The sequence below is a fragment of the Pelmatolapia mariae genome, unplaced genomic scaffold (assembly GCF_036321145.2).
Source record: "Pelmatolapia mariae isolate MD_Pm_ZW unplaced genomic scaffold, Pm_UMD_F_2 NODE_ptg000576l+_length_24105_cov_1, whole genome shotgun sequence".
Taxonomy (NCBI): Eukaryota; Metazoa; Chordata; class Actinopteri; order Cichliformes; family Cichlidae; genus Pelmatolapia; species Pelmatolapia mariae.
In genome coordinates this window covers 7,963-18,994 of record NW_027052260.1, presented here as the reverse complement: position 1 = coordinate 18,994, position 11,032 = coordinate 7,963, and the positions used below count along the sequence as shown (strand labels likewise).

The 11,032-nt window shown below is 40.8% G+C and overlaps 1 long non-coding RNA gene across 1 annotated transcript; it reads right to left on the bottom strand.

The window, feature by feature from the left end:
• Positions 1-350: 350 nt before the first annotated feature.
• Positions 351-8,579, bottom strand: LOC134623362 (uncharacterized). The gene is made up of 3 exons (XR_010573458.1): positions 8,282-8,579; positions 1,750-3,355; positions 351-1,386 (listed from the first exon to the last, which is right to left on the bottom strand). It is a non-coding gene; the product is annotated as an uncharacterized LOC134623362 (long non-coding RNA).
• Positions 8,580-11,032: the final 2,453 nt, after the last annotated feature.

Here is an 11,032-nt window from a genome sequence, read left to right as displayed (position 1 = left end):
TCGAACATTAAAGTTCAGTTATGCCAGCTTTAACCTTGGGATGCCTCAGCTTCTCTTTTATATCCCCCACACTCAACTCTCTGCATCAGGAAGCTCCTGCCACTGGTCACCCTGGGAGTTTCGTCCTTCTACACCCTAACAGTTAGCAGATAACGTAGTGAAGCATCGCTGACACAAAATTTGACTCTGACTTTAAACACTGGTCACTTCAGGTGTTGCTCTGATATACAGGAAATTACATCACGGCTCAAACTCTTTGTCAGTAAACCATTTCTTTATTTAAAATATAAAATTTTGGTTTAATTGTTGCAGGATTTCATTACACAAACAAGCTGAAAAAAAACCCCTGCAGAACACATGGATCAATGCATTCAATAAAAATATAACAGGAAACAGATTTCTTAATCAAACTGCTGGAACAAAGCGAACCACTCAACACAAACACTACAGTAGAACAGTTTAGAAAGCTTAAAATGTAACAAGAGGCACATTTTCATTCATAGCTGCCTCATCAGATCTTTACAGAAGACTCCACCTGAACTCTGTGGAGCCTGATCTCAAGGGTTTAAGTCTAACCCTGAAACCAGAAGAGGATCTTTCTGTCTCTGCAGATTCACTGTGATCCAGAGATGGCAATGATTTCAGTCCTGCATCACGCTGATGTTTGCACAGAGAAGATAATTTAGTAAATGTTTTTGAACATTGGTAACAGTAAACTTCATAATCATTATGCAAATATTTACTCTGCGAATGGTACTCATGGCCATTGACCAGTGGTTGTTGATCAATGCTCATAAGAATTTGCATATTAATGATGAAGAAATTGACCTCACAGCCCATTGTTCATTCAATGGGCCGGTTTCAGTCGTTATCCAAATGTACTGTTTACAAGATTAAAGTAAAAGCAGGAATCAAGACGTAACAGTTTATTTGTAACATGGAATCGTTTCTGAGTGGAGTATGAACTGAGATTACTCAAACTCTTTCACAGATGAAGTTCTCTTTCATGTGTCTGCGTTCATGCTTAGTATGATCACATGATTGTGAAAAGGTTTTGTCACAGTGTCTGCACTTGTATGGTTTCTCTCATGTGTGGACTCGTTTATGCCTTTCAAGGTGACGTGCACTGATGAAGGATGACCCACACTGATCGCAGACATGCTTTTTGATGCCACTGTGAAGGAGTTCATATTGTTTGAAGTCCTTTGAAGTGGTGAAGCCTCTCCCGCATTCTCTACAGTAGTTCATTTTGTCTCCAGTGTGTCTACGTTGATGTATTTTCAGAGTCCTTCAATGACTTAAAGGTTTTCCACAAAGGTCACAACAAAAGTCTTTCCCACAGCGATGACAGGGTTGAGAACTTGATCCATCTGTGTCGCTCTGCTTCTAAACAAAAACACAAAGACAGTGTAAGTCAGTCCTTCAACATTTTTATCCTGAACGTCACCTGAAATAAAGAGCATCTCTGCCAAAGTCCAATTACATTTTACTGTTTACATTATCACACTCAGCTCAATTTAATGTGCTATAAAAACGATAAGAGTAAAAACATTAAAGTAATACTAGTTTAATGCTACAATAACAATAACACAATTCTCAAACACTATCCCTAAAAACCTGTGATTAGTGTCTGAATAATCATTCAGAGCTGCCTTTCCATGCAGTAGAATTGCTAACATGCTAACACACTTTGATGAGCAGAGTTGTTTCAAACAGTCGGGCTGACAAGATAAAAATATAAATACATACCTCACAGTAACTGCCCTTGTGGAGTCTTTCTGGTGTGGATCTGTTGGTGTCCTTTCAGGTAACGTGGAGATTTAAAAGTGTTCTCACACAGGTCACATTTATAAGGTCGTTCCTCAGTGTGGGTAAACATGTGATGTCGTAACTCTGTGTTTGTAGTAAACTGTTTACCACACTGATCACAGCTGTACACATCATGTCTGGTGTGAATGCGTAGGTGTGTATTTCGGCTCCCCATCCGGCTGAAAGTTTTTCCACAAATGTCACAGCTGTACGCCTTAATTCCAGAGTGGGTAACTAGATGACACTGTAAGCTGTAACTGTGAGTAAAAGCTCTGCCACACTGATCACAGGTGTACGCTTTAACTCCACTGTGGATGAGTTGATGTGATTTTAAGTGTGAAAAGAGCGTAAAAGACTTTCCACACTCGTCACAGCTGAATGGTCTCTGTCCACTGTGGATTAGTTGGTGTGTTTTTAAGTTTCCAGACTGCGTAAAAGACTTTCCACAGTCTCCACAGCTGAACGGCCTCTCTCCAGTGTGGATTAGTTGGTGTGTTTTTAATGTTCGAGACTGGGTAAAAAACTTTCCACAGTCTCCACAGCTGAACGGCCTCTCTCCAGTGTGGATTAGTTGGTGTGTTTTTAAGCTTTTAGAGTGGGTAAAAGACTTTCCACACTCGTCACAGCTGAACGGTCTCTCTCCAGTGTGGATGAGTTGGTGTGTTTTTAAGTTTGCAGACTGCGTAAAAGACTTTCCACAGTCTCCACAGCTGAACAGTCTCTCTCCAGTGTGGATTAGTTGGTGTGCTTTTAAGTTTCCAGACCTGGTAAAAGACTTTCCACAGTCTCCACAGCTGAACAGTCTCTCTCTGGTGTGAATGAGTTGGTGTGTTTTTAAGTTTCCAGAGTGGGTAAAAGACTTTCCACATTCATCACAGCTGAACAGTCTCTCTCCAGTGTGGATGAGTTGGTGTATTTTTAAGCTTCCAGAGTGGGTAAAAGACTTTCCACACTTGTCACAGCTGAATGGTCTCTCTCCAGTGTGGATGAGTTTGTGTGCTTTTAATTTTCCAGACTCGGTAAAAGACTTTCCACAGTCTCTACAGCTGAACGGTCTCTCTCCACTGTGGATGAGTTTGTGTGATTTTAAGTTTGAAATGTGCATAAAAGACTTTCCACACTCGTCACAGCTGAACGGTCTTTCTCCAGTGTGGATGAGTTTGTGTGTTTTTAAGCTTCCAGACTGCGTAAAAGACTTTCCACAGTCTTCACAGCTGAACGGTCTCTGTCCACTGTGGATCAGTTGGTGTGTTTTTAAGCTTCCAGAGTGGGTAAAAGACTTTCCACACTCGTCACAGCTGAATGGTCTCTCTCCAGTGTGGATCAGTTGATGTGTTTTTAAGTTTCCAGACCTGGTAAAAGACTTTCCACACTCGTCACAGCTGAATGGTCTCTCTCCGGTGTGGATGACCTGATGCATTTTTAGGGAAGCTTTCACAGTAAAATCTTTCCCAAACTCGTCACGGTTGTAGTTTTTTCTTCCACTTCTTTCTTCAACAAAATTGTCGGCCTCCTGAGAGCGCTGACTTCTCGATCCACGTTGGTCCTGCAGTGACAGAGATACAAACAGAGGCAGTGATTTGTGGGAAATACATTATTCTAACCGGCCTTTTATTAGTGGTATTTTGTGAGCTTTTATTAAATAAGTATTTATACTTATTTTCATACACACATTGCAAATGTGCTCATGAGAGTTGGCATTCAGTCTTTTGAGGGTCAATGCAAACACGCTTACAGACACAGATAAATATTAGACTTGTTTCTAGGGCAAACCTTCCTCCCATTTCTTAACAACTAGTTGCCGCATTGCCATATCATTTTTTGATTGGTCGACATGGTACTTTTTTTGACCAATAGGAAAGGGTGGGGGGTTGGTTCTGTTTTTGCTCACAGGTGGAGAGTGCTTTTCAGCGTTTTCCTTATAAAACGCCGTTTTTACCGTTTCTTCCCGCAGTAAATATAAACAACGACAGTATTCAGGAAGAAAACCAAACATTGCAGATATTTTTATCATAACTCTGGTTTTACGTGGCCTATCAACACAATTTAAAAACTGGTATAAAGTCCACACTTTTCCCTTTTTCAATTGTTCCGTCTGTCCTGCTCACATCTCCAATGGTTGTACACGTTGTCATTAACGTGCCTTCACTCCACATCAGCTACGCCGCTTTGCCAGCTAAAACACCGGTGTCGGCACATAAGGACGCTGTCATAGCCTGTCAACCTCGTTGATTGGCTGCGTATATAGGAATGTGAATCGCATCATTGGCTGGACTATGGGATAAGGTGGCATCGTTTTAATCCCATACGGGAGCAGCCAGTCACTCACTGACTAATACTGCAAAACACAATTGCTAAAGTGTTAATGGACCCCCACGCACCTCGACCTTCATCTCCAGCTTGGCAGGTCCCGCTGGCGCGCCAGCCTCCGGCTCACCCTGAGCTGAGTACGGTAATTGTACGGTAATGTTCAAATAATTTTATCATCCCAGTGTTTTCAGTGTGGGACAAAGTACTCAGAGCCTTCAACTTACACACTATGAAAGGCAGCAACAAGTTTAATATTCAGAAACCTAAAGTATGTATCAGCAGCAGAATGGAGCTAAAATAAATGTTTGTTTCAGTTCTATGAAGCTTTGAGTATTTTGGATTAGTAGTACTGCTGTGTTTGTTGCATCATATTGCTGTAATTGTTTATATGCTTTATATATTCTGAGCTAAGTTGATCTATAGTGTTACATCATATTCTATAAGGATGTTATGTGTTTGTATACTTTCTGCCCAGTTTGACCCATTTAGCAGAAGTCAGCCTGTTTAAGGCTCTGATATCTATTCTGTACGACTTAAAGCAGTTATGACATGGTCTGATTTTTTCACCCAATAAAGGAATATTTAATATATCAGTCTACTCTTATCACAGCTCGTACATTTTCCTTTTTACACATATATGTGAGCATTGAGCCAGATGTAGTAATGCCAACATATTAGACGAACAATATTTGTCTCTTCTGTATAATACATCTATATATACACTGTCAAAGATACTTGTCTTTGAAAATTTAAGGTGATAGGAAATATAAATAACTGCAACTTGAATCTTTGACCCAGAGTTCAAGCTCACTGCTGTAATATATCCTGTAGAAAAAAAAATAATAATAATATATATATATATATATATATATATATATATATATATATATATATATATATATATATATATATATATATATATATATATATATATATATATATATATATATATATATATATATATATATATATATATATATATATACACACATATACACACACATACACACATACATATATATACATACATACATACGTACATACATACCATAATAATCTGACAATACATATAATATTGGCCATATTATATTTACATTACCACAGTGAGATGACTTTAGTCTCATGAACAACGTTAGCTAATTGTTATTTACTAGCCAATCTTAAATGACTCTTCAGTACAGAATTGAAGCCCAACTATCATGTTTTACAGTCCCGTGGTCTCAGCCTCAGATACTCAACTAATCAAAGTGATGTCATGACAAAAATGAAGGACCAACAGAACATTTTTTCTCCTTCATTTCTGTCACACAAAGTTGTATGACACGTTTCTTGCAGTTAGTATCATGGTTGCTAGGCAACCTGAACAGCGCGACAACGGCTAGACCAGGGGTAGGCAACCTTTCTGATGGCGAGTGCCATTTAAAATTTCCTCAGAAGTCAGTGTGCCATATGATTGCATTAGCAATAAACTTAATAACGCTCTATATGAACAGTTACACATTATATAGAACCACTTTATAGAATTATATTTGTTTGTAAATGTTGGCAGCTATCAGCGAATAGTTATCAGCTATTTTGAAACAAAAAAAAGACACTTTTTATTCATAACAAGACCTACATAACAGCAAATGAACTGTACAACAGAAAATACAAATGCTATTTATGGTCTCCTCACAACAATGATAAGAAAAATAAACTGGGCATATATGGTATGTTTGTTAATACAGAGACACACATGTTAATGCGATCTCTGGTCTCCCACTCAGAGACACAGGTCTCCGAGTGTCCAGCATTCAGGCGGCTACCTGAGGACACTCATGTGAGAGAAAACCTGCTCACACAGATATGTAGAGCCAAATACTGTCAATAAGGCCTCTGCAATGTTCTGAAGAGAGTTAAACTTGTCAGGTAGTGATGTCCAGCTGATGAAAATGCAAGCTCCATGAACACGCACAGCTGTGGATTCCAGCTGCTTCGATGTCGCATTAACTGGCATTAACTCAGCCAGTTAATGCGAGACAAATCTAGCTGCTCATTAAAGATTTCTGGTTTGATCAGAAAATAAAACATTAGTCCATACACCTGAAATTCCCAAAAATGCATTGTCTCGAGTCTATGGATGCATTTTGACTAAAGACCCCCCCCCAGATATTAAAGCCATAAAGCCTTTGAATTGAAACAAACGCTGTCTTGCTGGTAAATGTATGATTAAATCAGATAAAAACTTTGGTTGTAAGCTTCAGATAATTATTTAAAAACAGCCAGACATTTTAAATGAGAATAAGAAAGTATTTCTTTGTGCCCCCCTTTCCCTGTTAATGCCCTACCTGGCCCCCTGGCAAAACTTTGCTAGACCCGCCCCTGCACAGTTACCAGCTGTCAGCTACATAGAAAAGGATCCTGGTGTTATTTGTCTCTCAGAAACAGTTCATAACTTCCCTTCAACTCATTCATGTCACCTAAAAGGTAAACCTGTTTCTCCATCACCTGTTCAGCTCTGATGATCCAGTAAGGACATCTCCTGGTTTCATCTGCATGTTTCCCTCTCACCACATATACAAAACAATATCATGACCAGCAGGTTTTACAGCTGTGGCTCCAGCAAACATCAGCTGATACTAGAAATTAATATTAAATAAATTCTAACAAGAGCTGACCAAGCTTAAACGTGCTGCTGTTGTTTAGTGCGACATCCGGCGGTTTCCTCTTTCTGGCGCAAAGTGAGCGATAAATAAACAAGAGAGAAAAGCCGATCAGCTGATCATTGATCAGTTTAATGATTGAAGTAGAAACAGGAGAGGGAGGGGAGAGAATGAGAGGAGAAGAAGATGCAGCAAAAACACAGAATAACTCCAGCTTTGTGTCTTTTTCCATCCTAGCTGAAGTATGGGACAAACTGTGTTCCTTCTCAGCTCAACAGGACACGCGTAATATTTTCTCTGAATGCCGGACGATTCCGTTTGTACGGGACGGTTGGCAACTCTACTAACTAACCTTATGAATAAAATAAAGTTCACTATCAATAAAATCATAGCACCCGCCCAGCAGTATATAAACTCCATCATGCTAGCTAGTAGTACGCAGTACGAGTTATTGTAACTGACTGTAAAAAGTCAGCACAACGAAAATAAACTCCACCTAAACTTGCTTTATATCTGACCCAGATAGACTGCAGGTCATAACTTCTTACCTGAAGTTTAGTTCACCTGATGCTCCGACCGGCGGCTGCCTCGGGTCTCTCCTCTTCCTGCCTCCCCTTCCCTCATCCACCTGCTGGCCTCCACCACTTGTTAATTTTACTGAATCTGTGGAAGCTACACCATGGCCAACACCAAACAACTGAGTTATTTTTACACACCGACCAGCGTCTGGCCAAACCACCACCAAAAAAAGAAAAAAAAAAATCATCGGGCCACCGAGCAAATGTCCGGTATGCCCGATGGCCAGTCCAGCTATGGTTGTGCGTGCCATCAGTTAACCCTTCGCGTGCCAACGGTGGCACGCGTGCCTAGGGTTGCCGACCCCTGGGCTAGACCGTCCCATTTCATAAGCCTCTCACTTCCACACTTCCCGTAATTATAGTACGCACCGTCCGTAGTAGGCGTAGTGTGCGTACTTCAAGCGTGCATACCCTGAATTGGGACACAGCCACTTTCTCTTCTTGCTGCCATGTGCGTATGTAAACATATGCACTGCGCATGCACGTTTTACCCATATTCTATCGCAATATTTCATTTTCTTATCGTTGCCTAAAATTACAGGTATTACCGTGAACGGTATGATATAGCCCAGCCCTACACGTGCCAATATTTATGTCTCCAGATTGTTTGTATAGTGAGCCATTAAGACTGTACTCTTTGTACAGTTTTTATTTTTGCTGCTTTTGTCTTACACTGTCAAACAAACACAGATTTGCAGCGTTTGTATGTGTGTGCAAAAGCAAATGTGCCAGGCCTCAAAGACAATGGGTGGTTTGCACAACAAAAGCAGGATGTGAATCGAGCATATGACCTGTACAAATCTCAGCAGGGGTGATTAACACCTCGGGACTTGCACCAGAAAATAAAAAAGTCAGTAATTCTAGTAGGTGTTGGTTTCAAGGGATTTCTGCAAATGTGCGCAGGGTTAGTAAATCTAGTGTTGAAGTTAGCTCGGTGCTTACCTTTAGATGAGCCCACAAACCGAGAGAAACTCCGTGATGAAGCTGGAACTCTTTCCAAACAGGAAACAGGTCAGGGAGCAGAGACCCACGTGGTTCACGCTGATCTCAGCTACGATCCAGGAGACAAGGGTGTGCAGATCGATGCAGATATCGATCCAAACGTTGGTAGTGGTATATGATCGATACTTTAGTTTGTTTCTCTCCTGGAGGTTCACTATTTACTCGCTGTGGATGAAAAAGCAGCTCTGTCTGTGTGAACACCTCTTCTTATGCGGCAGACGCACTTTGCTCCGCCCCCTTCTTCCTGCCCTGCTGGGATTTGTTCCTGTGCCGTCACGTGACTCAGAGGCGCTCAGAAGACGCATTTGGACTGCAGAGAGAGAGAAAGAGGAGCAACATGTGGAGATATTTTATGACTGTAAATGAAAATGCTGGAGAACAGCTGGAAGGCTGTCAAGCCACAGGGGACCACAACAAGCTGTAGAGTTCAGCTTATTTTTCACACCTCAGTTAAATGCTTTGACTGAAGTCTCACTGCACACACTCAAACTTAGTGTTTGTGTACACCTTGGTCATTATAACCTGACACTGATCAGTGCTGCTCTGACGACCACACTCACATCCATGTAATCATTTAACTGGGATGATCTGGATTTACTGCACAATGCTGAATGTGTCCTTACAGTACAGGGAATAACTCTCTCTGTGTTCCTGTAGAGAAACTCTGGGTTTGTGTGCTGACGAGCATCACTCACAGTATGATACAAAGGCTCACTCATACCTTTCCACACATGTGACAAATTCAAAAAGATGCTGAAACCTTTAGAACATCATAAACTACACATTGTTGTACTCTTTTAGGATGGAACAGCTTTCAGATTTATTTACTCTTAAAGGATAAAAGATGTTTTTAATAATTTTGCATTCAAGAGGAGAATGTTTAAATAAGTCATGTAAATGAGAATTTCAAAGTTGGTGGCTGCAGTATATACAAATTGGTGTATCTCAAAAATAAAACTATGAAGACACTCAAAATTAATTTGGAAACTGTTTTATGAAATTTTTTACATTTACAATTTTCAGGGATGAACCTCTGAAATAACTTTAACTAGAAATTTGTGTAAAAATACCACTATTGCAATTTATGTAGTTGCTGATGACTTAGTGCATACATATGATTAAAATTTGGGATATAATGGTTGTATTGATGTATAGCAACTTAAAATACTCCCAGAAATGGCACTACAACATGTAAAAATATAAAGATAAGCTCAGGTGGACTGGGTTCTTTAGTAGGTCTAAAGGGTCAAACTGCGTCCTCACATCATGAATATGAAGGGTTGTAGTGGGAGAAGGTGGTGTGAAATCCTCATAGCTGTGGAGTGAGGAGGGGGCTCCTGTGGGTGAAGTCTTTGATGGTGGTGATGGCTCTGTGCTGGTGGGAGTGGGGAGGTGGGGGGATGATGGACCAAAGTGTCTCTATTGTTGGGGAAGGTGGAGGTGTCAAGGCTGCTTGATGGCTCATCAAACCAGCAGTAAAAGTCGTTGAGGGTGTTGGCCAACAGCAGGTCGTCAGTGGAGTGGGGCTGTGTGCTTATATCCTTACTCTCATTTCCCTTAGCGTATCTGTAACATGCAACTTCTGTCGGTGCTGTGCTACTGGAAACTGAATTTCCATCACACTATATGTTGTGATGATCTCAGTTCAGTCATGGTGTGTTCTGCAATCCTGCTGAATTGTGTTCCAGTCCCATCGACTGTGTATGAGCGTACAAACAGGCGTGTGGCGGGGATGAATCGGAATGTCTTGAGCCTCAGCATCACATCATCACAGTGGGTGTCAAAGTAATACTCGGGCAATTCAGAGTCTGGCGAGTCTGAGAGGTCCCATGCTTGCATGTCTCCCTCTGAAAGGGGAGACAAATGTCAGACTTTTTACATATTGTCCATGATGGAAAACTCAAGATTTCTTTTAAAACACTGAAACATTCATTATGATCCCTCAATTGTCTGTAGCTGTAGCAGCAGTTCATAAATTCCAGTTTAGTTACCACTCAAAGCAAAGAGTAGTGAGCCACATTAGTGAAGTCAGAGGTCAGAAATGCAGAAACTTGTCATTTGTCATGAGTGTGACTGCTATTGGTCCTATATTTGATATTGTGGTTTCCTGTCCTTTCAGATCATCACGTGGAGGTGAAGGTGGAGGAAGGCTCAGAGTCTGTCACCCTGCCCTGCAAAACAACACCTGACCTGCCTGAGAACACCAGAGTGGAGTGGACTCGCTCTGACCATGAACTCTTGATAGTTCAGGAGTATTCAAACAAAGGTGGCAAACTTTTGAAACAGGACAAGTTTTACAGAAACCGAACAGAAATGAATGAAGACCTGCTGAAAACTTCAGTCTGACCCTGAAACAGCCCACAGAGAGACACAGGAGGATACATCTGCACCATCTACAGGGACAAGGACATCCTGAGACAGAAAGTAGTGCTGCACTATGTCAGAGGTCAGAGCTGATGGACAGTGGCTCAGATTAACTTCACAATTCAAAGGTCATAATTTATTTATGCATTTATTTTTTGTTTCTCCACAGAAAAACTTCCACTTTGGGCCACAGCTGTCGTAGTTCTTCTTGTTCTTGTGTTTTTTGGGGGTCTCACATATAGATTTCGACACTATTTCATGTCAGGTGAGTCTCTTGTATGGAACGCCAGGACTGCCATAATGAATTAATTAAATACACCATTAAGT